General features: G+C 44.2%; 1 long non-coding RNA gene across 1 annotated transcript; it reads left to right on the top strand.

Moving 5' to 3' along the window:
• The first annotated feature begins 1,555 nt into the window (after window positions 1-1,555).
• On the top strand, window positions 1,556-26,636 carry LOC130291468 (uncharacterized). The gene is made up of 3 exons (XR_008847943.1): window positions 1,556-1,632; window positions 5,456-5,530; window positions 26,161-26,636. It is a non-coding gene; the product is annotated as an uncharacterized LOC130291468 (long non-coding RNA).

The raw sequence follows: 26,636 nt of genomic DNA, 5'->3' as shown, positions 1-26,636 counted from the left end.
GTGTAATATTATAATGTCTGATACTTGTCTTTATTTTTACCCTCAAAATGGTAAACTTTTGCGGAAAAAAAATAACAAATATTCATCATATTCGCGAAATTGCTAAGTGCCGATATTCACGGTAAAAATTTGCATTTCGAATATTTGCGCTCAACACTACCTGTAGCACAGTCAAACAAAAAAAAAAAAATCCCAGAATTCCCCTTTAAGTCATCTTCTTTTTTTGAACACTAATGATGGAAAGTCCTGATCTCTGAAGTGAATCGGATCATTTTCTATCGGTATGGGTATAGTCACAATTCTTTTAGTTTATTGAAAAGAATTGGATGCAAAGAGCAATTTGTTCATGAATTAGGGTAAAGACATAAAGGGGTACTCCACTGGAAAAAATTATTTTCTTTAAATCAACTGGAGCCAGAAAGTTAAACAGATTTGTAAATGACTTCTATTAAACATTTTTTAATCCTTCCAGTACTTATCAGCTGCTGTATGTTCCACAGGAAGTTCTTTTATTTTTTTATTTCCTTTCTGTCTGACCACAGTGCTCTCTGCTGACACCTCTGTTCATGTCAGGAACTGTGCAGAGTAGGAGCAAATCCCCATAGAAAACCCATCCTGCTCTGGAAAGTTCCTGACATGGACAGAGGTGTCAGCAGAGAGCACTGTGGTCAGGCAGAAAAGAAATTCAAAAAGAAAAGAACTTCCTGCTAAGTACTAGAAGGATTAAGATTTTTTTTAAGAGAAGTAATTTACTAATCTGTTTAACTTTCTGGCACCAGTTGATTTAAAAAAAAAAAAAAAAATGTTTTCCAGTTGAGTACCCCTTCAAACGTGCTAAAAAACATTACAATTCTTCTAAGTCTTCACGGCTTCTTTCAGTTGCAAATAACTGAATTCCACAGGCTCTGTTATATTTAATTCATCCGTTAACCTTGACCTCCCCCCCATTATTTCCATATCCTTCCACAGTGAAGTAACTTCTACCATTGCCATTCTCCTTTATGTATGCTAAACTACATCTTCAGCTTCCGTCTCTTTCACCTGTTGATCCCCATGGTGTACACCCTCCTTATTGAATAATCTCTTATTGCCAGCTAACCAAATTGCATTTTCCATTATAGTAAAGGACTGCAGAATGTGAAAACAAGAATATACAGCCGGATATATACTGCCATCAAAAAGCAGGTACCAATAAAACACCATTCACATCTATCTCGTAGATTGGAAGCCCTCGGGGGCAGGGACTGCTCTCCTTTTGTATCATTCTGAGATCTAGTCTGTCACCTCCATTGTACCTGTGTTCAGGGACGTGCACACATAGGGGTAAAAGGGGGCTGGAGCCCCTGCCCTTTCCCTCACCTGCCTCTCTAGTGCCCTCACAAAAGGAGCTACAGACTCAGGGTGACAGGTGCAGTAAAAAGGATCCATTGCTGGGGAGATTTGTATGTGGTTTAATGGAGGGTGCTGTGCCCTCCCTGCAGGAAGGGGGCGCCACTCACCCTGTCATTATCTGCCATTTCTCTGCTTCTCTCCACACAGAGGAGACAGGAGGAGGCAGAGAGAAGCCCCGCCCACTGTCTGCCCGGCCACAAACTCCAGCCTGTGCAGAGGGGGATGGAGCCCTTACTTACTGTAAGTAACTGAAAATATATGTGAGTGATTGTATGTCAGTGTGTGTGTATATGTATATATATATATATATATATATATATATATATATATATATATATATATATATATATATGCCTGTGCAGAGAGGGATGGCTGGGGCCTTAGTGTAAGTGACTGTGTATATATGAGTGATTGTATGTCAGTGTGTCTGTATGATGTGTGTATATATATGTATATGTATATATATATATATATATATATACATATCATACAGACACACTGACATACACACACACACATAGATTCACTTGCTGACACACACATATATATAATGTGAGCAAGTGAATGTATGTATATATGTGTGTGTGTGTGTATATCTGTGAGTGATTGTATGTGTAAACCTGTATGTATGATGTGCCTGTTGGCTATATCTTTTAGTATATATTCCATGTTGTATGTATGTGTCTCTATGTATGTGTGTATATTACCTATGTACTGTATGTGTCAGTGTCTCTATGTATGTGTGTATATTACCTATGTACTGTATGTGTGTATATGACCTATGTACTGTATGTGTGTATATTACCTATGTACTGTATGTGTGTATATTACCTATGTACTGTATGTGTGTATATGACCTATGTACTGTATGTGTGTATATTACCTATGTACTGTATGTGTGTATATTACCTATGTACTGTATGTGTGTATATTACCTATGTACTGTATGTGTGTATATTACCTATGTACTGTATGTGTGTATATGACCTATGTACTGTATGTGTGTATATTACCTATGTACTGTATGTGTGTATATGACCTATGTACTGTATGTGTGTATATGACCTATGTACTGTATGTGTGTATATGACCTATGTACTGTATGTGTGTATATGACCTATGTACTGTATGTGTGTATATGACCTATGTACTGTATGTGTGTATATGACCTATGTACTGTATGTGTGTATATTACCTATGTACTGTATGTGTGTATATTACCTATGTACTGTATGTGTGTATATGACCTATGTACTGTATGTGTGTATATTACCAATGTACTGTATGTGTGTATATTACCTATGTACTGTATGTGTGTATATGACCTATGTACTGTATGTGTGTATATGACCTATGTACTGTATGTGTGTATATTACCTATGTACTGTATGTGTGTATATGACCTATGTACTGTATGTGTGTATATGACCTATGTACTGTATGTGTGTATATGACCTATGTACTGTATGTGTGTATATGACCTATGTACTGTATGTGTGTATATGACCTATGTACTGTATGTGTGTATATTACCTATGTACTGTATGTGTGTATATTACCTATGTACTGTATGTGTGTATATGACCTATGTACTGTATGTGTGTATATTACCTATGTACTGTATGTGTGTATATGACCTATGTACTGTATGTGTGTATATGACCTATGTACTGTATGTGTGTATATGACCTAGGTACTGTATGTGTGTATATGACCTATGTACTGTATGTGTGTATATGACCTATGTACTGTATGTGTGTATATGACCTATGTACTGTATGTGTGTATATGACCTATGTACTGTATGTGTGTATATGACCTATGTACTGTATGTGTGTATATGACCTATGTACTGTATGTGTGTATATGACCTATGTACTGTATGTGTGTATATGACCTATGTACTGTATGTGTGTATATGACCTATGTACTGTATGTGTGTATATTACCTATGTACTGTATGTGTGTATATGACCTATGTACTGTATGTGTGTATATTACCTATGTACTGTATGTGTGTATATTACCTATGTACTGTATGTGTGTATATGACCTATGTACTGTATGTGTGTATATTACCTATGTACTGTATGTGTGTATATGACCTATGTACTGTATGTGTGTATATGACCTATGTACTGTATGTGTGTATATGACCTATGTACTGTATGTGTGTATATAACCTATGTACTGTATGTGTGTATATGACCTATGTACTGTATGTGTGTATATTACTATGTACTGTATGTGTGTATATGACCTATGTACTGTATGTGCCTTTATGTTATGTGCTTGGATGTATTGTATGAAGCACATTATTAGGGAATTTATGGAAGCACATTATATATTTTATTTATATTGGAACATTATATTTTTATGTATTCTGGCACTGTGTATAGATCCTTAACCTGTTAAAGACCCAGGGCATAAACTTACGCCCTGAGTCCCTGTCCTGCGATATAACGCGGGGTCACACGGTGACCCCGCATCATATCGCGGCGGGCCCGGCGTCATAGTGAAGCCGGGACCTGCCGCTAATAGCGCGCGGCACTGATCGCGGTGCTGCGCGCTATTAACCCTTTAGCCGCGTGGTCAAAGCTGAGCCGCGCGGCTAAAAACTAAAGTAAAAGTGCCCGGCTAGCTCAGGGAGCTGTTGAGGATCGCCGCGGTATAATCGCGGCATCCCGAACAGCTGTAGCACAGGAGGAGGTCTCTTACCTTCCTTCCTGCAGTCCGATCGCCGATTAAATGCCTGAGATCCAGGCTTGAGCAATCAATCGCCGAAAATCTCCATAGGAATGGATCAATCAGTGTAAAAGATCAGTTAATGCAATGCTATAGCCCCCCCTATAGGAGCTATAATATTGCATAAGAAAAGTGTAAAAAAATCATTAACCCTTTCAATTATACCTTCCCCTAATAAAAGTTTGAATCACCCGGCATTTCCAAGAATAAAAAAAACACAGTGTAAATAATAATAAAAATAAACATATGTGGTATCGCCGCGTGCGGAAATGTCTGATTTATAAAAATATACTGCTTTTTAAACCGCACATTAAATGGCGTACGCGTAAAAAAATTCAAAAGTCCAAAATAGCGCATTTTTGATCACTTTTTATACCACAAAAAAGTAAATAAAAAGTGATCAAAAAATCTGATCAGAACAAAAATGGTACCGCTAAAAACTTCAGATCACGGTGAAAAAAATTAGCCCTCATAGCGCCCTGAACACAGAAAAATAAAAGTTATAGGGGTCAGAAAATGACAATTTTAAACGTATAAATTTTCCTGCATGTATTCATGATTTTTTTCTGAACTGATACAAAATCAAACCTATACAAGTAGGGCATCATTTTAACCGTATGGCCCTACAGAATAAAGATAAGGTATCATTTTTGCCGAAAAATGTACTTCGTAAAAACGGAAGCCCCCAAAACTTATAAAATTGTTTTTTTTTCATCAATTTTGTCGCACATTGTTTTTTTTCCCCGTTTCACCGTAGATTTTTGGGTTAAATGACTAATGTCATTATAAAGTAGAATTAGTGAGGCAAAAAATAAGCCATCATATAGAATTTTAGGTTAAAATTTTAAAGAGTTATGATTTTTTAAAGTTAAGGAGGAAAAATTGAAAATGAAAAAAACGTAAAAAGCCCGGGTCCTTAAAGGGTTAATGGTGGCACAGTATAGTTAAATGATAGTGGCACAGTATATGGTTCATTAATGGTGGCACAGTATATAGGGAATTAATAGATGAATGGTGGCACAGTATATTGATCATTAAGGAGGGTACGGTATATAATTAAAGGGAAACTGACAGGCTGTTTATTCGCACTAAACCCAATACACTAGGTTACAGTGCAGGAGAACAGGACAAAGATAATGTTATACTTACTAAATGTGGAGCAGCCGTTTTCTAGGTATTGCCCCACATTGCTAGTATGCGAAGTCAGTCTTGTGCGCAATGGAGGCGGAGCTTCCCTGCCTCCATCCTGTATGCTGTGCTATGCCTGGCCGTCTTTGTATATTTATAATTCTTTTTTTTGCCAACTTGTATATTGCAGCATGTAAGCATATATTAGTGTGGTGTCCATCTCTTCAGTGTAAGAGCCAGAGCTGTGTGGAGATTCCTGCATAAGGTGGGTGATGGGTGCTGGTTGATTGGTGCTGGGTGATTGGGGATGGGTGATTGGGGATGGGTGCTGTGTGATTGGTGCTGGGTGATTGGGGATGGGTGATGGGTGATTGGTGCTGGGTGATTGGGGATGGGTGCTGGGTGATTGGTGCTGGGTGATTGGGGATGGGTGCTGGGTGATTGGGGATGGGTGATTGGGGATGGGTGCTGGGTGATTGGGGATGGGTGCTGGGTGATTGGTGCTGGGTGAGGCCAGATACAGTGCACGTTCTGTCATATAGAGCTCAGACCAGGGCATATAGGGGGAGATTTATTAAAACCTTTGCAGAGGAAAAGCCTTCTGCAAAATGAAAGCAGCGATCTGATTGGTTGCTATGGGTGACTGCACCGCTCTTTCTCTGCACAGGTTTTGATAAATCTCCTCTATAATACAGTATATTATAGGGCAGCTGTCACATGTTTTCTGTAAATAAGACTGACAGCACAGACAAAGTGTATATACACATGGCAGACCTTCATAGAAACTGTTCTTGACTCTATTTTACAAAAGCACCAACTTTTATGGGAATGTCAAGGGGGCCTGGCTGGAGGTCCACTGTGTCCCTGGGCCGCAGCCCATTAAGTCTGGCAGACATTTTTTTAAATGATGAGAAGTGCCCTCTTTTTTTACTTGAGCCCCTGCCCTCTAAAATGTCTGTGCACGTCCCTGCCTGTGTTAGTATTATGTATTTTAACCTTGAAGAGGTATTCCGTCTTTATATATCTTATCCCCTATCGCGGGGGTCCCCAGCTGTCCTTTGGATAGGGGATAAGATGTATAAAGCCAGAATACCCCTTTAGTTAAAGGGGTACTCCGGTGATTAGAATTTTATCTCCTATCCAAAGGATAGGGGATAAGATGCCTGATCGCGGGGGTCCCCCCCGTTAAAAACAGTTAAAATCAGTCCCCGGAGCGTATTCAATCCGGGTCTGATTACTGCCGATCACGGGGCCGGAGCGTTGTGACATCAAGGCTCCGCCCCATGTGACATCAAGGCTCCGCCCCCTCAATGCAAGCCTATGGGAGGGGGCGTGACAGCTGTCACGCCCCCTCCCATAGGCTTGCATTGAGGGGGCGGAGCCTTGATGTCACATGGGGCGGAGCCTTGATGTCACAACGCTCCGGCCCCGTGATCGGCAGTAATCAGACCCAGAGCGAACACCCTCTGGGGACTGATTTTAACGGGGTGCGGCTTGCAAGATCACGGGGGTCCCCAGCGGCGGGACCCCGCGATCAGGCATCTTATCCCCTATCCTTTGGATAGGGGATAAGATGTCGAATCGCTGGAGTACCCCTTTAAATGTAAAGTGTCCTGAAACTAAGAGAGCTATATGAATTAAACAAAATTATAGTAATAATAATACCTGAAAACAAAGGTGGTAAGAACAAAGAACATTCAAGTTCGCAAGTAACTGCATAAGAAGAGACAGAACATATTGTCCGATCAGAACCACATTTTGCACGTGAGTTGCCCTTTTGGGTGGACAACTTTTGTCAACTATTAGGGATTTGATCAGAGAAAAAAGTGGAAAAACAAGCCACCCTAGTGAAAATACTAAGCCAAGTCAAAACCTGTTATTAATACCATGACCCGTGATTCACTTGGTTCTTTCAAAGCACTCAGTGGGTACATTCCATGCTTTATGATGATGCCAATGTAGAACTTTATAAATAAGTGCTTTCCCCCCGCCTTCCATTTACACTTTAAAATAAGGTATTAAAGACCCTGTTCAGATGGCATACATACATGTAGTACAATTTCTATAGCAATCACATTTCTTCCTGCTTCCCTATTTTATGACTCAACATCTGTAGGGTCCAACCTACCTATTTTAGTCACAGTCATCGGACTGATCGCCTTTCAGTATCCTGAGCCCGAGTTCAGCCAAGTACTTCGGTAAAGAATGATTGGTATCTGTTCATGCTATCATTAATGGAACTGCACTGCCAGCTTTGGCCACTGGAGACCTTGGGGGACATATTTAACAACTTGCTAAACTTGAGTTACCAGTGATTAGGATATGCCAAGGACGTGCGTACCCCACAGTGGCAGAGCATGTTGCTGTGTGGCCCTTGTGGAGATGCCGCCCATTCCTGATGGGTCCCATTACTTTTTCTGTTGGTAAGAATATGTGGAGAACGCCTCTCTCCAGAAAACCGTATAGTCAGCAAATTAATGAAGGGGGAAACTTACCATTGGTGATGGAACTCAAAGGGAAATCAAAATAAGACACCAATATAAGAGGCCCAATTTGCAATGGGGCCTCTTTTCTTCTATGAATGGCCACTGGAAGAAAGCCTAGCGGGATTTAATGCTGCTCATGGTTTGGGCTAAAAATACCTTTAAGTTAGAACATATCCACCAATAACCAGATCTATTTGGCACAAAATGGATATGGTTTAATTTCCACAAAAAATCTGATTTGTTATAGTCCAAACTTTTTGTGATTAATTTCTGATTTTTTCTGGCCCTTCTCCTGTACAATTAGCCGCCCAGGGATAAGCAGTGATGTTGACTTCTTGCACACTACATTCTCTGTGCTGGGCACTCAGCCTAGCATCTACCGTATTTTCCGCCGTAGAAGACGCACTTTTTCTTCCCCAAAACTGGGGGGAAAAAGTCGGTGCGTCTTATACGGCGAATACACCCCTATCGCGGCGGTCCCTGCGGCCATCAACGGCCGGGACCCGCGTCTAATACAGGACATCACCGATCGCGGTGATGCCCTGTATTAACCCTTCAGACGCGGCGATCAAAGCTGACCGCCGCGTCTGAAGGGAAAGTGACACTAACCCGGCTGTTCAGTCGGGCTGTTCGGGACCGCCGCGATTTCACCGCATCGGCCCCGAACAGCCCGACTGAATACCTGGGTTAGTGCTTACAGGACACCGGGAGGAACCTTACCTGCCTCCTCGGTGTCTTCTCCGTTCAGGGATCCCCTGTATGGCCGGCGCTCTCCTTCCTCGTCATCACGTCGTCGCGTACGTGCGTCGGCGTGCGTAACGAAGTGATGACGGCGACGGAGAGTGAGGATACCCAGCCGGCAGCAGAGACGTTCCGGAGCGATGGGGACACGGCAACAGCGATGGAGCGATATCCAGGGCAGCGGTGACGGGTCCGGAGCGGCGGGGACACGTGAGTATTACCTCCTATGCAGTGGTCTTCAATCTGCGGACCTCCAGATGTTGCAAAACTACAACTCCCAGCATGCCCGGACAGCCAACGGCTGTCCGGGCATGCTGGGAGTTGTAGTTTTGCCACATCTGGAGGTCCGCAGGTTGAAGACCACTATTGGGTTCAAAATCTTTAATTTTTTAGATTTGGCACCTATAAATAGGGTGCATCTTATATGCCGGTGCGTCCTATAGGGCGAAAAATACGGTAAGTGTACTGTACAGATGCAGGGACTCCTGCCTATGACAGGAAACCCTGCTCCTGTACAAACTTTGTGTGGGCTATCGCACTTTTGAACACAAATGGGCATCTGAATCCAGAATGATCTGAGAGAATCGACTCATTGGACCTGAAACTAATCTTGTGAAATTCGCTGATCTCTACCTATTTGACCTTATCATTGATATGTCCTGTGTGTACCATAATACAGTGATCCCTCAACTTACAATGGTCTCAACATTTAATATTTTCAACATACAATGTTCTTTTACGTGGTTAATACTCAATACGTGGTTAACACTGGGGTGATGTACCATTCGTGACACCAGGATAGCATTAACCATCACGTTCCAAGGGTTCGGCTGCTTTCACACTATAGAATTCTCTGTTTTAAAGATCTGTTATAATGACCCGTTAACTAAACCATTAAAAACGGCCTTTAAACGGCCGTTACAGAGTCCCATTATAATCCCTTTTGTTGCCTTGCTGGGACTTGTAGTCACTTTTGCTTGATTGTATTATGGTTGCTATGGACTTTATACTTTGGATTTTAGACTTGAAACTTGAGACTTGTAACAACCCACGCTGACTTAAGACTGACTGAAGAATATTCCCCCGAAGCTTCAAGCTTATCACCAGGCTTGGAACTGTACCTATGCGATGGGGTTCTTGGAAATTGCGTGGCAGTAGATTTTAGACTTCTCCTCAGGCCTCCTCAGACTATAACAGACTTATCTCCACATTATACCTGAGCTCACACAGACTAACAGTCTCTCCTAAACTCCTCACACAACTACTAAACAACTCCTTCCCCAACTCAGGATGACCTGGTTTACTCTGCATGACTTCCCTTAAAGTGTACCTGTCATCAACAAAAACATTTTATATAACATAGATAATACCATTATATATAATATACATTTGTGGTGAGGAACTGTATGGAAAGCCATGTGGGGTGTAGGTTAGTTGGGGTGTTGCTGTTCTGGATACTGAAAGGGCGCTGTTAACCCTTGTCACTCGTGACGCCAGGGTGAGGGTTAAAACTCTGTAGTGATGCTGGGCCTATCGCCACCCTTCCCAAGAGCGATAGGTGAGTGTGAAATAAATAGATTGTCCACAGCAGTGCTGAACTTAAAACTTGCAGAATCTTTACTGAAGATTTTCTGTATTTGCAATAACAGTAACAGTCCAGATAACAGAGTCTATTGAAACAGCACAGCAGTGATTGACAGATGCTTAGGACCGGAGAATTTGCTTTAAGCTTTAGAGCATTGTATATGCATAGATCCGCCGGATTTAGGGGTCTGATTAGGTCCGGAGATCTTGCTGAGGTAGCAGGGAATTGTATGAACTATCCGTCTCTAGCGCAGGCTTAGGCCTAGTAATTTGTCTTGTAAGCTGCGGAAGTCCTACCTCATCCAGAGTCAGCAACCTAAGAGCTGATGCTGTTTGCTTGGCAGCACAGGAACAAGAGCACGATCAATGGCTGCAGCTCCCTTATATGGGCAGGGGCTGAGCCGTTTTGGATTGGTCCAAAACAACTGTCACTCACCGTTACACGGCATTATGGGATAACACGTGACTCAAGAACCACCTAAGGTCCTTCAACATACCATAGAGTTCTGAACCATGTCACATGACACAGGTCCTGCGACGCTAAAATAAGTGAGTAACACCATATACATATTTACAAAGATAATATTTATAAATATCAAGTTACTAAGTGTGACTAGGGGCTTGCTAGGTTAGCGAACCCCGATAGTCCTAGGGACTCTGACTTTGGGGACTAATAACCAAGGCACAGTATGAAATACGGTGTCGGGACACCACACATTGGTTAAAAAATATGTATATTTTTGTCCCTGCAGCTTTTGCCTGTGTGAGCTCTGTACACTGAGGACAAGCAGGGCTCTGTACACTGAGGACAAGCAGGGCTCTGTACACTGAGGACAAGCAGGGCTCTGTACACTGAGGACAAGCAGAGCTCTGTACAATGAGGACAAGCGGGGCTCTGTACACTGAGGACAAGCAGGGCTTTGTGCACTGAGGACAAGCAGGCCTCTGTACACTGAGGACAAGCAGGGCTCTGTACACTGAGGACATGCAGGGCTCTGTACACTGAGGACATGCAGGGCTCTGTACACTGAGGACATGCAGGGGTCTGTACACTGAGGACCAGCAGGGCTCTGTACACTGAGGACAAGCAGGGCTCTGTACACTGAGGATAACCAGGGAGCTGCGCACTGAGGACAAGCGGGGCTCTGTACACTGAGGACAAGCAGGGCTCTGTACACTGAGGACATGCAGGGCTCTGTACACTGAGGAAAAGCAGGGCTCTGTACACTGAGGACATGCAGGGCTCTGTACACTGAGGACCAGCAGGGCTCTGTACACTGAGGACAAGCAGGGCTCTGTACACTGAGGACAACCAGGGAGCTGCGCAATGAGGACAAGCGGGGCTCTGTACACTGAGGACAAGCAGGGCTCTGTACACTGAGGAAAAGCAGGGCTCTGTACACTGAGGACATGCAGGGCTCTGTACACTGAGAACAAGCAGGGCTCTGTACACTGAGGACAAGCAGGGCTCTGTACACTGAAGACATGCAGGGATCTGTACACTGAGGACAAGCAGGGCTCTGTACACTGAGGACAACCAGGGAGCTGCGCACTGAGGACAAGCGGGGCTCTGTACACTGAGGACAAGCAGGGCTCTGTACACTGAGGACATGCAGGGCTCTGTACACTGAGGAAAAGCAGGGCTCTGTACACTGAGGACATGCAGGGCTCTGTACACTGAGGACCAGCAGGGCTCTGTACACTGAGGACAAGCAGGGCTCTGTACACTGAGGACAACCAGGGAGCTGCGCACTGAGGACAAGCGGGGCTCTGTACACTGAGGACAAGCAGGGCTCTGTACACTGAGGAAAAGCAGGGCTCTGTACACTGAGGACATGCAGGGCTCTGTACACTGAGGACAAGCAGGGCTCTGTACACTGAAGACATGCAGGGATCTGTACACTGAGGACATGCAGGGATCTGTACACTGAGGACAAGCAGGGAGCTGCACACTGAGGACAAGCGGGGCTCTGTACACTGAGGACAAGCAGGGCTCTGTACACAGAGGAAAAGCAGGGCTCTGTACACTGAGGACAAGCGGGGCTCTGTACACTGAGGACAAGCGGGGCTCTGTACACTGAGGACAAGCAGGGCTCTGTACACTGAGGACAAGCAGGGCTCTGTACACTGAGGACAAGCGGGGCTCTGTACACTGAGGACAAGCAGGGCTCTGTACACTGAGGACAAGCAGGGCTCTGTCCTTTGAGGCTCTGTGACTTGCTATGGGCTCACACATGAGGATGATTGACAAGCAAGGAGCCTGCACAAAGCCCTGCTTGTCCTGTCCTCACTTCTTGTATTTGGACTCCTCACAATAGCTGCAGGGACAGCACATTTTCACCCATAAATATACACATTTTTTAACCAATGTATATTACAAATATACATATGATTGTATTATCTACATTATATAAAACGTTTTTGTTGATGACAGGTACACTTTAAGGTTACAGTGACACTGATAAACACATGCAAAACACAAAATAGCAGCATAACAAAATTCAATTTACCCTGAAGTAGTGGGCCCAGAACAGTGACACTAGAAGTGCCTGAGACAACGTTCACATGACAGGACACTGGGTCACCACAAACATACAATGCTATGAACAGTCCAGATCTGTGAAACTTGTCAATGGCTGGAAGAACCGACCAATTAGAATGGGCATTCACTGGTAACACCCCTGTATTACTGAAGTGCATGCACTGACTGGTGTCTGGTATCGCCCCCTACAGTACAGGGAGGTATTACATGTGATGTACTCTTTACCTGTACCAGGGTTAGCTGCTCCTTTGGACACCAGGTGGGGGTGGCTCCATGTTACTTTTTAGGACACTGTGTACTGTACAGGACCCTGAAGAAGCTCCTGTCCTCTACATAGACAGTGATTACAGCTCCCAGCAGATCCTTCTTACTTTTATACGTAAGGACTTGTTTTATCTATATTAATCTACTTATTTTTGTTTAATCCTCACTTTTTCCTATTTTTGGATGACATTTTGGGGACTTCAGGACCAATTCCCAGGTTTCCATAGAGTTATGGTCTCAACATACAATGGTTTCAACATACAATGGTTGTCCTGGAAAAAAATAATATTGTAACTTCAGAGGTTGCTGTACACTTCAAAGATTATGATAGAATTAAAAGCAGATGTGTATATATTCCATGCAAATGGAGGGTGGACCTCAAAATCAGTAACTATAGACAGACAGAGCCAACGATAAGTACTGTGATAGCCTGGGGGAGTAGGGTATGGGGAGGGTAGCTGTGCTATGACTAAAGGGTGCTTGTTAATCCTTGCTATTCGTGACACCAGGGTGAGGGCTCCTCAGTAATGCTTGTCCTACCACTACCCTTCCCAAGAGCGATAGGGAGGTAGGTAATAATTGAAGGTCCACAACCGGAGAGTTTGCTGAAACAGTTGTAACTTTTACTGAAGATTTTATGCAAGCTTCATAACCGGAACAGTTGCTATACATGCAAGCTTTCTTTGGAGATTGACAAAGGTTCTGACTTTAGCAATTTAGAGTCTTTAGGATAATATGCGCTGTTCCACTGGATTTAGGGGATTTACCTGCGGTCCAGTAGTCACGCTAGCTTTAGCAGGGGTAGTTTAGAACTCATGGTTTAGTTCCGCTGAGGCCGGTAGGTTTTCAGGCCTAGCGTGTCTTTGAAAGTTGCGCAGATCCGTCCTGCTAGTCCGGCATCCGCAAGAGCAGCAACCCAAGAGAGCGATAATTGGCTACAGCTCCCTTATATGGGCAGGGGCTGGACTAGTGCTCATTGCTCCAATACTTGTGCCAATCACCATTACAAAGGATTGTGGGTGACATGGGACCCAAGGACCTCCAAAGGTCCTCTAACATACCATAGAGGATATTAACATAGTCACATGACCGAAGGTCCTGCGACGCTAAACAAGGTAAGTACTATATATGATAAATATACATTATTACTAAATGTGTACATGTATAAACATTGTAGAATTAGAGGAGAGGAGAGGCGACTAGGGGCTGTCCCACCTGGGGGACCCTACCTGAGCGTAATTACTCTGACTTTGGGGACCACCACACTAGGTACGGTATGCAATATGGTACCGGGATACCACAGTACAATCCTTATTTATTAGATTCTTTGGATGGTGATCAATATCCATAGTGTTCCTGACTTCAAAAGTTGCCCATTTAACCCATTCCCCATCACTAATACTGATTCACAAGACCATAGCAACGTTGAGAAGCATATCCATAGGACATGTTGACACTAATGTTCTCAAGACCATAAAAGGTCTCCACATGATCCCTTCCTGTCCGTCTTCCCGAGTCTAAACCCTTGTCTATCCATATTCCGGAAATCATAATCCGTTATTATGAAGGAAATGATTTATCCATTCAGCATATAATGATCTATTTCCCAGTTTAAATAAAATGTCACAAGGCAGCAAACACAGAATGATCTATGGGTCGAGCTACGAGCGAAAATAAACAATGTTTAGCTGTCAGGTGGAATATAGTAAAGGTTCCCCGTCTACTCCGAGCAGTCACTGGGTTTGTACAATTCCATTTCGGCGCGGAAGATCGGATTATGTACTTACGTCGAATAAAATGCCAGCGTTAGAGGCTCGGCGAGCTGTCCATCATCCGACCACTGTTGTGAGGTGAGACGGGCCTGAGCTGGTGGTGGGGGGGGAGAGCTTCCAATGGAATTGCACAGCAACTCATTTATTCGGCGCGTTTCCGAAAGAGAAATCCCTGCTCACTTTTCTGCAAGAGAGAGTGCGATTTAAGTAGACTTTTAATGGGCTCAGACCACCCTGGACATCGGCTGTTTAGAATGACCGAATTATATGCTATTTTTTTTTGCCTTTTGCAATTCTGGGACATGAAAGAAGTCAACGCTCCCCATTTTACGTTTCGGCTTGCTCCTAGGCTGGAACGATGGATGTCTAGAAGAGCGAAGCGGGAAGGGTTAAGGTGTTCTGTATGTATTGCAAAGTGCTGAGCTCAGGGGATCTTGCAGCTTGGTAATGAAGTGCCTTGAGTACTCGGTGCATTGCTCGGTAATTAAATTCTCGGGGACAGGCGCGGGTTATATGTGTGAGCGAGGCGATAGAGTAGAGGGGAAGGGGGGGGGGGGGGAAACCTGCCGGAGCACCAGGCCCAGGCCGCCACTTCTCCAGTGCATCTAATGAATAATCAGGGAGCGTGTGTGTTGCTATATGGTCCCAAATACTACCGCCAATACCGCCCTGGACTCCACCTGAGACGTTTTGACTGACAGTCCTGGAAGAAGATGAATTATTTAGAATTTTAGATGAGCAATGCATAAAAAAAATAAATAAATAAATAGACCCAAAATACAATATCCTCTTTTCAAGTCAAGTTCTGTATTATACTGACAAAGTGCCGCCTGCTGCCAGTGTCCGACATTCAAGCTTGGCATAAAATAAGTTTCACCCCTGTAGGAAAATAATTCAGTTTTAGTTGCCAGCATTTCCATAGCATCTGTCCCCATGTACACAATACAAATCAGATCCATTCTCTGCTCTGCTAACAAGAAGAAATACACTGTATTCTTCGGTAAATTCACTTTTTTTCTCCGAAACTCTCGCCTGGCCGGCCAAAAATGCAGCATTGCCGTTGCGTTCTGTAAGTGGTGGAGGGAATATTACAGCGTTTTTCAAACAGTGTGCATCCAGCTGTTGCACAACTGCAACTCCCACCATGCTCGGACAGCCTTTGGCTGTCCGGGCATGCTGGGAGTTGCAGTTGTGCAACAGCTGGAGACAGGCCCTTTTGCAAAGTCAGCTTTTAAAGGAACCTTCCAGTTTATTAGTCAAACAAGAACAGATAACACCTCTTAGGCCAGCAATATCCCACTGCAGAAGAGTCCCATTGACTTCAGTTAAATTCTGCTGCACAATGCACAAGGTGTTATTCCCAATTCGGCATCTGGAACATTGTTTCTGCGGTTTCCGATTGGAAATGCCTAGCACCGGCGGAACATGCAAATGAGTGCAATCTCTCCCTGTGTTTTCGGGGTGGACATTGTGCACATTTTATGTCTTGTGATTAAAGGGGTTATCCAGGAAAAAACTTTTTTTCATACATCAACTGGCTCCAGAAAGTTAAACAGATTAGTAAATTACTTCTATTAAAAAATCTTAATCCTTTCAGTACTTATGAGCTTCTGAAGTTAAGGTTGTTCTTTTCTGTCTAAGTGCTCTCTGATGACAAGTGTCTCGGGAACCGTCCAGTTTAGAAGAGGTTTGCTATGGGGATTTGCTTCTAAACTGGGCGGTTTCCCAGACAGGTGTCATCAGAGAGGACTTAGACAGAAAAGAACAACCCTAACTTCAGAAGCTCATAAGTACTGAAAGGATTAAAAAAAAAATAATAGAAGTAATTTACAAATCTGTTTAACTTTATGGAGCCAGTTGATATATATATGTTACGCCTAGCGCTCCGGGTCCCCGCTCCTCCCCGGAGCGCTCACGGCGTCTTTCTCCCTGCAGCTCCCCGGTCAGTCCCGCTGACCGGGAGCGCTGCTCTGTCATGGCCGTTGGGGATGCGATTCGCACAGCGGGACGCGCCCGCTCGCGAATCGCATCCCAGGTCACTTACCCGTTCCCGTCCCCTGCTGTCATGTGCTGGCGCGCGCGGCTCCGCTCTCTAGGGCGCGCGCGCGCCAGCTCCCTGAGACTTAAAGGGCCAGTGCACCAATGATTGGTGCCTGGCCCAATTAGCTTAATTGGCTTCCACCTGCTCCCTGGCTATATCTGGTCTCCTCCCTTGCACTCCCTTGCCGGATCTTGTTGCCCTTGTGCCTAGTGAAAGCGTTTTGTGTGTCTAAAGCCTGTGTACCAGTACTTCTGCTATCCACCCTGACTACGAACCTTGCCGCCTGCCCCCGACCTTCTGCTACGTCCGACCTTGCTTCTGTCTACTCCCTTGTACCGCGCCTATCTTCAGCAGCCAGAGAGGTTGAGCCGTTGCTAGTGGATACGACCTGGTCACTACCGCCGCAGCAAGACCATCCCGCTTTGCGGCGGGCTCTGGTGAAAACCAGTAGTGACTTAGAACCGATCCACTAGCACGGTCCACGCCAATCCCTCTCTGGCACAGAGGATCCACTACCTGCCAGCCGGCATCGTGACAGTAGATCCGGCCATGGATCCCGCTGAGGTTCCCCTGCCAGTTGTCTCTGACCTCCCTACGCTGGTCGCCCAGCAAGCCCGTCAGATCGCCCAACAAGATCACCAGCTGTCGTACTTGACCACCATGACACAGCAACTCCAGTCACAACTACAGCAAGTTCAGTCACAGCTACAGCAGCAACAACCATCTCCTCCGCCAGCTCCTGCACCCCTTCCGCAGCGAGTGGCCACTCCTAGCCTCCGCCTGTCCTTGCCGGACAAATTTAATGGGGACTCTAAGTTTTGCCGTGGCTTTCTTTCGCAATGTTCCCTGCACTTGGAGATGATGTCGGACCAGTTTCCTACTGAAAGGTCTAAGGTGGCTTTCGTAGTCAGCCTTCTGTCTGGAAAAGCCCTGTCATGGGCCACACCGCTCTGGGACCGCAATGACCCCGTCACTGCCTCTGTACACTCCTTCTTCTCGGAAATTCGAAGTGTCTTTGAGGAACCTGCCCGAGCCTCTTCTGCTGAGACTGCCCTGCTGAACCTGGTCCAGGGTAATTCCTCCGTTGGCGAGTACGCCATACAATTCCGTACTCTTGCTTCTGAACTATCCTGGAATAATGAGGCTCTCTGCGCGACCTTTAAAAAAGGCCTATCCAGCAACATTAAAGATGTTCTGGCCGCACGAGAGACTCCTGCTAACCTGCATGAACTCATTCATCTAGCCACTCGCATTGACATGCGTTTTTCTGAGAGGCATCAAGAGCTCCGCCAGGAAAAAGACTTAGATCTCTGGACACCTCTCCCACAGTCTCCATTGCAATCTGCGCCTAGGCCTCCCGCCGAGGAGGCCATGCAAGTAGATCGGTCTCGCCTGACCCTGGAAGAGAGGAATCGCCGTAAGGAAGAGAATCTTTGTCTGTACTGTGCCAGTACCGAACATTTTTTGGTGGATTGTCCTGTCCGTCCTCCACGTCTGGGAAACGCACGCTCACACCCAGCTCTCGTGGGTGTGGCGTCTCTTGATGCTAAGTCGGCTTCTCCACGTCTCACGGTGCCTGTACGGGTTTCTACTTCAGCCAGCTCTTCCCTCTCAGCCGTGGCCTGCCTGGACTCTGGTGCCTCTGGGAATTTTATTCGGGAGTCCTTGGTGAATAAATTCCGCATTCCGGTGACCCGTCTGTTCAAGCCACTCCACATTTCCGCGGTCAACGGAGCCAGGTTGGATTGCACCGTGCGTTACCGGGCCTCATCACGAGAAAATTGAATTTTTGGTCCTCCCCAATTGCACTTCCGAAATTCTCCTTGGACTACCCTGGCTTCAACACCATTCCCCAACCCTGGATTGGTCCACTGGGGAGATCAAGAGTTGGGGTCCCTCTTGTTCCAAGGACTGCCTTCAACCGGTTCCCAGTACTCCCTGCCGTGACCCTGTGGTTCCTCCTGTATCCGGTCCCCCTAAGGTCGTTAAGGACTCTGCCTGCCACAGGAAATGCCTCTCCCCCCCTCCCAGTCCCATCAGGCAAGCCTCTGTGTCCCCTCATGGCTCCCGTCCTTGTGTCTTCCTGCCCCGTGCCAAGCTTCACCCTCTGCCCTCCCTCCCCATTCCTACTCCTGCTGTACTGCCTGCCATTGAGGAAACCATCCATTCCTTCCCGGTGTCCTCATCCCAGGGGAGGCAGTCACCGGACAAAAAAAAGGGGAGACCTAAGGGGGGGGGTACTGTTACGCCTAGTGCTCCGGGTCCCCGCTCCTCCCCGGAGCGCTCACGGCGTCTTTCTCCCTGCAGCTCCCCGGTCAGTCCCGCTGACCGGGAGCGCTGCTCTGTCATGGCCGTTGGGGATGCGATTCGCACAGCGGGACGCGCCCGCTCGCGAATCGCATCCCAGGTCACTTACCCGTTCCCGTCCCCTGCTGTCATGTGCTGGCGCGCGCGGCTCCGCTCTCTAGGGCGCGCGCGCGCCAGCTCCCTGAGACTTAAAGGGCCAGTGCACCAATGATTGGTGCCTGGCCCAATTAGCTTAATTGGCTTCCACCTGCTCCCTGGCTATATCTGGTCTCCTCCCTTGCACTCCCTTGCCGGATCTTGTTGCCCTTCTGCCTAGTGAAAGCGTTTTGTGTGTCTAAAGCCTGTGTACCAGTACTTCTGCTATCCACCCTGACTACGAACCTTGCCGCCTGCCCCCGACCTTCTGCTACGTCCGACCTTGCTTCTGTCTACTCCCTTGTACCGCGCCTATCTTCAGCAGCCAGAGAGGTTCAGCCGTTGCTAGTGGATACTACCTGGTCACTACCGCCGCAGCAAGACCATCCCGCTTTGCGGCGGGCTCTGGTGAAAACCAGTAGTGACTTAGAACCGATCCACTAGCACGGTCCACGCCAATCCCTCTCTGGCACAGAGGATCCACTACCTGCCAGCCGGCATCGTGACAATATATATATATATATATATATATATATATATATATATATATATATAAAGTTTTTTCCTGGATAACCCCTTTAAGGCCTTATAATTCAGCACCTGACATGCCTGGAGAGCTCCTTTAAATCAACTAGTGCCAAAAAGATAAACAGATTTGCAAATTACTTATATTTAAAAATCTTAATCCTTCCAGTATTTATCAGCTGCTGTGTGCTCCACAGGAAGTTCTTTTCTTTTTCAATTTATTTACAGTCTGACCACAGTGCTCTCTGCTGGCATTTCTGTCCATGTCAGGAACTGTCCGGAGTAGGAGCAAATCCCCATAGCAAACCTCTCCTCCTGCTCTGGACAGTTCCTGACATGGACAGAGGTGTCAGTAGAGAGCACTGTGGTCAGACTGGAAAGAATTTCAAAAAGAAAAGAACTTCCTGTGGAGCACACAGCAGCTGATAAATACTGGAAGGATTAAGATTTTTAAATAGAAGTAATTTACAAATCTGTATAACTTTCTGGCACAGTTGATAAAAAAAAAAAAAAATTTCCACCGGAGTACTGTCCTGATGCCCCATAGCTTGTTATCGGGGCGGGCTGCTTCTGAGAACTAGTGACGGTCGCCCGGCTGTAATCGCATCTACTGACTTGTAATTGACAAGCCAGTTAGTGTCCTACATCATCCACCGCCTTTTCCCAAAGCTTTGAGCTTGCACTGTGGATGACTTGGGCCCCTATGGCTTGTCTGTAACGTCTGGGTTCACATTACGTTTTCAGCAATACGGGACCGTATATGGCTGGGGGGAGCGAAAAACCGGGCGCTCCCGTATCCCAGCCGTATGCGACCCGTATGTAATTCATTTCTATGAGCCGACCGGAGTGAAACGCTGACTCCAGTGGGCTCATTGAAATTAAATACATACGGGCCGCATACGGCTGGCATACGGGATCACCCGGTTTTCGCTCCCAGCCTTAGCGTTATTACAGCTGTGAAACTGTGAATAATTCTCATAAGCTTCCCCACCTAGATGACAAGTTCCGAGGCATTAGAATACAGCTTATAGGGGTATAGGGGTACTCCGGAAGAAAAAAAAATTCTTTAAATCAACTGGTGCCAGAAAGATAAACTGATTTGTAAATCATTTACATTTAAAAATCTTAATCCTTCCAGTACTTATCAGCTGCTGTATGTTCTAGAGGAAGTTGTGTAGTTCTTTCCAGCCTGACCACAGTGCTCTCTGCTGACACCTCTGTCCATGTCAGGAACTACCCATAGTTTGCTATGGGTATTTGCTCCTGCTCTTAACATGGACAGAGGTGGCAGCAGAGAGCACTGTGCTCAGACTGTAAAGAACTACACAACTTCCATGGTCTTAACATGGACAGAGGTGGCAGCAGAGAGCACTGTGCTCAGACTGTAAAGAACTACACAACTTCCTCTGGAACATACAGCAGCTGATAAGTACACGAACGGTTTTTAAATAAAATTAATTTACAAATCTGTATAACTATCTGGCACCAGTTTAATAAAAAAAAAATTCCTAGAGTACCCCTCTAAATTGTATTCTAATACCCCGTAGCAGATGCGCAGCAGGAAAACCACAGCTATAAGTGGACACACAGAGCTACTTGGCCGCAGCTGGGAGCTCGCTCTTGTCACTGCTGTCAGCGCATCTAGCAGTGTGAAATACGCTGTACTGGAAGGATTAATATTTTTAAATAGAATTTACAAATATGTTCAATTTTCTAGCACCAGTTGATTTTAAAAATTAAAAAATAAAATTCCACCGGAGTACCACTTTAACCTCTATTGGAACTACACAAAGTGCATAAACAGTCCCAAAATGTCCCCTCTTGCATTGAGTTCACACAAATTTTGTCTATTTTTCACAGTTTGGTTTGTAGGGTTGTACTGCCGGAACTGGAACTGTTGGCAAGTATGCTATTCGAATAAAGAAAGGAACACTCTGAATTCCTGTGTCTTTATCTGGAATGTTCCTTCAATAACATACATAAGTACTGTGTATAAGTAGGGTGTCACCAGGAAACATGGTCCTAAGAGGATCAGCTCCGAACAACATAAGTAATGACTCGGATCAACCCCACGACGGCTAATCTGGATTATTTCTGGAATCTAATGAGCTGATGTGTCTGTGACGTTCTTTAATGATGAGGATGGAAATACAAAAGGGATAAGGTCTTAATATTTATATTTTCTATAACCCTATATAGCCATAATAAGAAGTACGGAATATGGTGAACTTAAAGGTCCCTCGTGTCCACCGGTGACCAGTGTTGTGGAGTTGGAGTCGGACAATATTTTGGGTACCTGGAGTCTGAGTCGGCAAACGATGCACTGACTCCGACTCCGAGTCAGTGCAAGTTTAAATGTCCCAATTCACAAAAAGTTATAATTAATGACTTCTCTACTGTAAGAATAAAGACCAATGCATTCAGTGCCTCACGTAACCGCAAAACGAACACGTTAAGTGACCGTGAAGAAGCTTTTCATGTGCTTCACTATATGGCACGCAATGCACAATTAGGAGCGGCAATACTTATACTTTCCATAGTGTTGTGTTCTGCTGTTACAGGGAACCCATGGGTAACCTAGCCTCTCACTGATAAGGGATTAAGTAAATATGTTTTTTGCAGGACTAGAGACACTTGTATAAGTGAAGGAAATGGAGGGTCAATAGTTCAAGACTGAAGCTATAAACCATTGGAAAAACTGCTGCCATTCAGCTAAGGCTATAAAAACTTTTAAACTCTGATTGTTAGCTTTAACTTTAAACTTGACTATGGGATTCTAGTAGGGAAATCATGTTTTAAAATAACAGCTTCTTGGATTCAACTGTAAGTATTTATAAACACATTTGCATATGTAACCATTACTGTCTTGACTCTAGTTTACTAGAATAAAGATGGCATATCTGTAAACCTTATGAATCTGTTGCCAACAAGTCCCTTAAAGGGGTACTCCGCTGCTCAGCGTTTGGAAAAAACTGTTCCGAGCGACGGGAGCTCGTGATGTCATGGCCCCACCCCCATACGACATCACACCCCGCCCCCTCAATGCAAGTCTATGGGAGGGGGCGCGACATCCGTCGCGCCCCCTCCCATAGACTTGCATTGAGGGGGCAGGGCGTTACGTCATGAGGGGGGAGAGGCTGTGACATCCCAAGCACCCGGCTCCAGTGTTTCGGAACAATTTGTTCCAAACGCTGAGCAGCGGAGTACCCCTTTAAAACTGAAAGTCTTCTTCAGTCAAATAAGTTGTAATGACACCACATTTATAAAGTCTCATCTCATAGGAAAATCCCTTTGTGCTGCTGTCCACTAGATCACAATGAATGACAGAATCTAACAATTAGCGTCAAGCCGAATGTCTCATTTAAGGGAATTATGTGTCTGGAGAAAGAAGTTTTCAATGCACGAATTGATGGATATGATATTTGAAACTCAACAAGTTACCCGACTCTTTATGCTTAGAGGGAAGATGTCTGCATTATGTAAGATATAAAATCTGCAATCAACTAGATTGGAGCTGACGAGTCTTATAATAACAAGGCTGTGTATAGTATTCAGACTGAGAATGTATAGTTGTTTCTTCTCTTCTACTCTATTTTCTTTAAAGAGTACCTGTCACCAAACTAAACTTTTAATATATTGTTCCTTATGTAATTACAGTATAAGACACTTTGTTATTTACTTGCTGTTAAAATTCTCAACCTTTTTATGTTTTTTTATGAGATTGAAAAAATGGCCACTAGGTGGCTCTGTCCTGTTTCCTGCCACATGTCAAACAGTTAGTTTGGTCTTCTTCCGGACTGGCAGGAGACTAAACTCAGGAAATGCATGTGGGGCATAGTGAGGCACACCTCTCCCCGGTGTCAGTGATGTCGCGTCTGCTAGGGAACACCCACTTTCTCATGCCGGGAGCTCATACAATGTGAGCAAGGAGAAAGGTATGATACACAACTATTTAAAGCAGGAGGGGTGTTAGGAGTAGTTAGGGAATATAATCTGAGTTAGTTTAGAAAATATGGTTTGAGGACAGTTACTCTTTAATCTTCACCTCCCTATCCTCTTCTCTTTTCCTTTTCTTTTTTTTATCTCCTCTTTTCTCTTCTTCCATTATTTTTCTTCTGTTATTTCTCTTCTCTCTACTCTTCTATCTTTTCCACTGTTCTCTTCTCATTTTCTCTCCTCTTTGCTATTATTTTCTCATCTCTTTTCTTCTCTCCTCTCTTTTCCTTTTCTCACTGATACGCTCTTCTGTTTTCTATCCTCTTTCCTTTCGTTTCCTTCTCTCCTCTCTTCTCTTGTCCTATACACTTCTTTTCCTCTGTTTTCGGTTCTATCCTTTCCACTCCTCTTCTTCCCTCTCAGTTGATTTTCCTTTCCATTCCCTTCTTCCCCTCTTCTTAACACTTTTCTTATCTCCTATACTTCTCTTTTCACCTCTCTCCTCTTTTTCAGTCTTATCTGCTCCTATTTTTTTCTTCCTACTCCTCTCCTATCTTTTCCTTTGTTCACTTATATGTAGTGTTGCTCGCGATATTCGCAGTGCGAATTTTATTCGCGAATATCGCAAATTTGCGAATATTTGCGAATATAGCACTATATATTCGCAATTACGAATATTCGTTTTTTTTTTCTCACAGTACACATCACAGTGATCATCGCTCTCTGCTTCCAGCTTGTGTGGTGTAAAGAAGGCTCTAATACTACTGTGTGAGACTGGCGTACGGATTTTCGCATATGCGAAAATAAACGCGAATATTACGAATATGCGAATTTAGCAAATATATGACGAATATTCGTCCATATATTCACGGAATATCGTGAATTCGAATATGGCCTATGCTGCTCAACACTACTTATATGCTCTTCCTTTTTCCTATCCTCTTTGCTTTTCTCTTTTCTTCTTTCCACTCTTCACCTCACCTTTTTTCTAATTTTATGTTCTTTATGTTCCTTTTTATTCCTCTTCTTTCCTCTCATTGCCTCTCTGTTCCTCTTCTCTACTATACCTTTCCTTGTCACTTCTTTTCACTCTCATACTCTTCTGTTGTCTATTCTTTCCTCTCCTCTTCTCTTTTCTCTTCTCCTATGCACTTTTCTTTTCCTCTCCTCTCTTTTTTCTTGTCTCCATTTGTCTTATTGTTCATATTTTCTCCTATCTCTCTCCTCTTCTTGCCATTTTTCTTCTATCTTCTCTTAACCTCTCCCCTTGTCTGTCAATTAGTCTCCATTCTTCTTTTCATCCCACTTCTTTCTTTCACTCTACTTGTCTCTCCTCTTCTCTCCTGTTCACACATTTTTCTCTTCTTTCTTATAGACTCCTCTTCTCTTCTCCTTTCTTATCTCCTATACTCATCTATTCTCCCCTTTTTACTCATTGCTTCTCTCATTTTCTCTCTTTTCGTCTCCTCTTCTCTTCTCTAGTCTCTTATTCTCCACCCTTTTTATCTTTGTTCTTAAAGGGGTACTCCCGTGGAAAACTTTTTTTTTTTAAATCAACTGGTGCCAGAAAGTTAAACAGATTTGTAAATCACTTCTATTAAAAAATCTTAATCCTTCCAGTACTTTCTAGGGGCTGTATACTAAAGAGAAATCCAAAAAAGAAATGCATTTCCTCTGATGTCATGACCACAGTGCTCTCTTCTGACCTCTGCTGTCCATTTTAGGAACTGTCCAGAGCAGGAGAAAATCCCCATAGCAAACATATGCTGCTCTGGACAGTTCCTAAAATGGACAGCAGAGGTCAGCAGAGTGCACTGTGGTCATGACATCAGAGGAAATGCATTTCCTTTTTTGGATTTCTCTTTAGTATACAGCCCCTAAAAAGTACTGAAAAGATTAAGATTTTTTAATAGAGGTGATTTACAAATCTGTTGAACTTTCTGGCACCAGTTGGGTGAGTTTAAAAAAAAAAAGTTTTCCATGGGAGTACCCCTTTAAATATGTGATAATGATGAAACATGGGAATGCGGATTATGTTTCCAGCATCACATAGATATTTTACTTCCTTTGTGTCATTTGTGTCTTATAAAAGTACAAAGTACATATACATCATTGTAATACTTGTATGGGGTAGCCATCAACAGACATAAGAAGATATCGGGGCAGATTTCTGTCTTTGTTGCCCATAGCAACCAGTCACATCTCAGCTTTCATTTTCAACCGGAATATTTTAAGCAATGAAAGCTGAGCTCTGGTTACAATGGGCAACAAAGACAGTTTTTCTTTTCAGACACTTTTAATAACTGAGGCCCATAGAGTTTTTATGAAACTCCCATAAAAGAGGGAACACATCTAAAACCCAAACTTTCAAGATGACTTCATAAAGAGTGGAATTAAGTAACAAGCACCTTCATGTTATGACTATTTGTACTCTGTAAGAGCCCATTATACATATTTATGGTTTATCTACAACTTGTGGACATGTTGTCAGCCATGTATCTGGAGCCCTTCATCTTCTTTAGGCTAGATCTCTTGATAAAAACATTTGCCTTTACTTCACAGACTGTACAATCCACATTCAAAAGCAAAGTTTGTGAAAAGAAGAAGCTGCTGGAGAGAGATGGTGTTTGAAAAAGCTTCTCAGGTAATAAATAATGGATCCAAGGAGTAGTACGGGACGCCGGGGAAGACTCACAGCTGGCATTTTGCCTCTGGCCTGACACTTCATCTGTGGTTAACATCCCTCTTCCTATAACACCTCTCTGTATTCTACACCTACTCGCTGTTATTATTCCGCGGACATTGTATGTTCCAATTACCCGCTAGTCGCTACTTAGCTGGTTACTTTGGAGATAGAGAAAGACGCAGAGCTGTGGTTACAGAAAACATGGGTTATCCTAGGAGGAAACCAACTAATCCATCTGAACTGATCCGGATTTAGATTATAGGCCAAAATTACATGTATAGAATGTTCACTGACCATTGATACATGAATAGTGTAAGAATCCAGTTGTAACGCCAGAATGTGGTGATTTATG

Source organism: Hyla sarda, chromosome 9 (genome assembly GCF_029499605.1).
Source record: "Hyla sarda isolate aHylSar1 chromosome 9, aHylSar1.hap1, whole genome shotgun sequence".
Classification (NCBI taxonomy): domain Eukaryota; kingdom Metazoa; phylum Chordata; class Amphibia; order Anura; family Hylidae; genus Hyla; species Hyla sarda.
Note: the sequence above shows the minus strand (reverse complement) of the source record. Positions and strands in the feature narration are given on the sequence as shown.